Here is a 4,665-nt window from a genome sequence, read left to right as displayed (position 1 = left end):
TACCAGCCATGCAGAACTCAAGCAGCCTTGTTTATGATGATCCCTAAGCAGCCAAGACCACACTGAGCATGTGCACTTAGTCTTAGTCTTGCAAAGATGTTTAACAAAGTTACAAGATGGTGACCCCCTGTAGCCAACTTTGAAAGCATAAATGATTTGTTTGATTAGGCTTGTGGTGCTGTAAATTCATGTTTATATTTAGTATACAAAATACAACATTTCTAGCCTCTATTTTAGACTTTACATGCCCTTTAAGGTCAATAATGCTGTGTATCTCCTGGCTCTTCCCAACTTCCACATTATGAATAACTCACAGGCTAGGGATGTTGCAGGAGAAACCCATTGTTGGCAGTCTAGTTCAGAATTAGCACCATGTTTAAATCCTCCTTAATGCAATCATTAAGGAGGATTTAAACATGGTGCTAATTCTGAACTAGACTGCCAACAATGGGCCCCAGGCCCAATGGGCCGACTCCCCTGCATACTTGGAGCCTCTCCTACAATTTTCTTAACCTCTGGAGACAAGGTATCCACTATATATCTTGTTATTCATGTTTCACCTTAAAATTGATTTCTCATTGTCAGGTGTTTATCACAAAGCTAAATTTGCTAATCATAGCAAGCCATCATTTAATCACAGGCTTTTGCTATAATGAACATCTCTATTCATAAGGCCTCAGTGCTAGAGTGTGTAAAAGAAACGGATCCGCACACACACACCGATTAGTGCAGTCGGGGATTATCCCCTTTTATTCAGCCACCTCAGTGCTAGAGGACATTATAGACAAATAGCAGGGGACCTTTTTACCCATAAAGTTGATTACCATACCAAAGGCCACCCCTTCAGACTAGAAGAAAAGAACTTTCATTTGAAGCAACATACTGTAGGTGGTTCTTCACAGTGAGGGCTGTGAGGTAGTGGAATGCACTGCCGGGTGATGTTATGATGGCTGATTCTGTTAATGCCTTTAAGAATGGCTTGGATGATTTCTTGGACAGACATAATATCAAAGGCTATTGTGATACTAAACTCTATAGTTAGTATAGATATGGGTATATATAATTCATGTGAAAGTATGGAGGGGTGTGTGTATGGATGCTGGGTTTTTATTTGGAGGGGTTTAACTTGATGGACTTTGTTTTTTTCAACCCAATTTAACTATGTAAATATGGAACTAGGTGGTTCAGGCATAGCATCAGTTTTAGTCTGAGGGCTGTCACTAACAGTCACAATAAGTGAAGTTGTCAGGTGTTTTAAAGGAGAAAAGATCTGTGCCTCCAAAGATGCCCCAGTAGCACCTCATTTTCTTTTCTGCTGATTCGCTGCACATGCTCTTGGCTGCTGTCACTTAGTGAGCTTACAGACCCACTCACAATATACAATACACATAAAATATAAATGTCACAATATAAGGCTGATTATTAATTAGTACAAGCCAACCTCATTTCTGCTTGATAATTTGCAACAACCCCTAAGATTAGCTTCTCAACAGCTGCTCAGAGCTCACTGAGCATGTGTGTGTCGCAGACACTTTCCAAGATGGTGACCCCCTGTGACAAGTTTGAAGTCCTGGATCATTGCTACTATTGAGAAGCTGAAACTTTAGGCTGGTACAATAAGTGCAGTAGATAAAACATGGCATTTTTAATCATATTAATTTTTAGGGTATACTTCTTAAAGGAGCTGACCAGCAGCTTCAGAGGCAGCCTGAATGATAGGTTTACTACTGTCAATTTCATTTTTTCAGCAGTCTCAACATCTATACTAGGAGAAGACAAAGTGAATTGGCATAGTTAGCCTCTCTGGTACGCTGACAAGATTCCTTCCTCTTTTTATAGCATGAGATTAATTTATAGAATATGAAACACAATATATCAATTAATGCAAGCACTATGATGATAAAAGAGGTCATCTATAGCAAGGTCTTAATGCAGCCACCCCACAAATCTCCAAAATAAGAAGGATCTAAGATGCAATTCCATAACTTTTACTTTTTGAACATGATCCTCTATATTTTCTTTGTTGTTAGGAACATACGTACAACAATTAAAGCCTGCAAGACTGCAGATCCCTCCTTTCTTGTACAATATGAAATCTAGAAATAACCTTTTTTGCAGTACTACTTTGCATATTTGGGCCTGTTCTTCATTTAATTCATTAGTGACATCATTAGTAGTGATGGGCAAATTTGCGCAGTTTTGCCGAAAAATTCTCGAATGTCCAGCGAAATTTGCGAAACGGCGCAAAAATTAGCGAAATGGCGGCGTCTCGTTTTTGACGCCAACGTCTGAATTTTCACGCCCGTTTTGTGAATTTGTTCGCTGGCAGCGAATCGCGCAAATTTGCCATGAATTTGTGCCTGCCAAATAAATTCGCCCATCACTAATCATTAGTCTCACTGGTTATGTCATTGAGGATCCTTGCCAGCTGCCAAAAAAATGTAACTATTTAAGCAGTCCCTTATATTGGGAATAGTAAAGAAACTGTTGATCCCAGACATTTCTCAATTATCTATTATTAAAATCATCCTTTTGGAGACATGATTAGAAATTGGGGATTGCAGAGTATTATAAACCATGGTGTTAGGTAAAACTTCCCCTGTTTGTCTGCCAGTGACATCATCCAGCCCAGTTGCATGCTGGATAGCGATCCGATTGGCTGGGAACCCCAGTGCATCCTTGGGAGAAAGGGTGTGCCTGACTTTGGAGCCAAATGCACGGGGTCTCCCAGAGAGAGAGAGCTGAGAGAGCCAGCATGAGTATCTGTAAGACTGTAAGGTACAGAGAAGAAGCAGTTGAATCTGGGGAGATTGAGCCCAGCCTGTCCCCTGCCAAGCTGCTGCAAACTCAGAAGGAGAAAGGTGCCACTAGTAAGATTGATTCTGCTACAGAGCTGTGTATGATCTCCAGTGTGAATTCCTCTGAGAGCACCACGGTGAGTGATCCACTCAAAGGAGGATACTGGCACGGATACAAGCGTGGGGCCCCATTCTGAAGACAGGTTTTAACCATTTACCTGCTACGAGAGAGCTGCTGCCAATTTCAAAAGGGAAAGGTACTTTTGGGGAAAAAGGTAACACTACCTGGGGAATAAGAGCTCTGGGGAAGGGACAATCATTTGAACCGTGTGGTTATTAACCCCTTCCGGAGGATTGGGACTGTGACATTTAACAAGAACTGTGTAAAGCAATAGTTAAGCACCTAATAGTGATTTAGGTAGAGTCCCAAGTGTCCCCAGTATAGGAATGTTGTGTGTATTAGTTTGCCCTAGTGTTAAACTGTTTATATAAAGTTTATTTGTTCATTTGCCAACTGTGTGTTTTATTATTCCTAGTGGAACCCCCTGAGGTGTCTTCCTCAGTGTTCACCAGGTGGAGGCACTGTGCTATAATTCCCAGTTCTTTTCATATGCAAAAGGGACTCAGGGCCCTTGGATTGCCAAGGGTAAATTGCTATTTAAAGAGACAGTAACCAAATTAGTGTTATACAAGTGTAGAATCCAATTATGATTATGTGCCTGAGCTGGGGATATTACTGTTATAAGGTCCAGAATTAAGGGTGAAATCTGCATGTTTGGAAGATTAGAATGCCTTCAGGACAATTAAAAAGCTACTAATATACCAGATCCCTCCCTTAATTTAGCCTCTCACTATCCTTCTTCAGAGTCATCTGTGTCTTTACTGTGTGTTTTTGCTCTTGTTAGTAGAGAGTTGACTTGGCTGAAGTGCTTTCAGACTTTGCCTCTGTGTTTCCTTGATGAGCTGTAACAGTACTGTCTTTTGGCAGTGCACCCAATATGATGTGTATTCCAATTTTACTGACGTAGGTGAGCAGCACTTGGTATGGTCCATTACGGCAAGGCCCAATGATGTCTTCCTGGTAAGAAACTTATAGGAGACCCAATCTCCTGGCTCTAGTTGGTTTGGGTGCAGCACATGTTTTTAAGGCTTTCAAGTTAGCCGGGACAACTGGAATATTTGTCAGGTATAAGGAAGCTAATAAATTGTGCAAAAAGCTATCATACAAGCTAGTCGATATGGAAAAGGGCAATGCAGAAAAGAGTAAAATCAACCCAAAATAATTTTAAATATATACATCATAAAAAAATTAAGCAGGATCTGGTGGGACCATTGTTGTCAGAGGGTGGTCAATTGATTGATGAGAACAGAGATAAAGCAGAGATCCTTTAATATCTGTCTATATAAATGAGGAGCTAAGTAATGAAGGTTTCCTTCTTAATAGTCCCAATTCTATTAATTCAACAAATGATGCATGGTTCATACAAGGGAAAATTCAAATGAGGCTAGAACATGAAAAGACAAATAAACGTCCAGGACCAGATGGTATTCATACCAGGGTACTAAGCGAACTTAGTCTGCGTATGCAGAACCTCCTTAATTTTTCAGGATTCATTGAGGTCTGGCATGGTGCAGAGAGACTGGTGAATTGCAAATGTGGTGCCGCTATTCAGAAAGGAATCCTGGTCGCAGCCTCAAAACTATAGGCTGGTTATTCTGGCATCAGTGGCAAGAAAGCTTTTCAAAGGAGTAAAAAATCATAATCATAATACCATGAGCTTATGACATCATGGTTTTATAAATAAAAAATCTTGCCAAACAAATTGAATTACCTTTGATGAGGAAGTAAGCAGGAACTTCGACTTTG

The sequence above is a fragment of the Xenopus laevis genome, chromosome 7L, assembly GCF_017654675.1.
Source record: "Xenopus laevis strain J_2021 chromosome 7L, Xenopus_laevis_v10.1, whole genome shotgun sequence".
NCBI lineage: Eukaryota > Metazoa > Chordata > Amphibia > Anura > Pipidae > Xenopus > Xenopus laevis.
The sequence above is the reverse complement of the archived record's forward strand: the minus strand, read 5'-3'. Positions refer to the sequence as shown.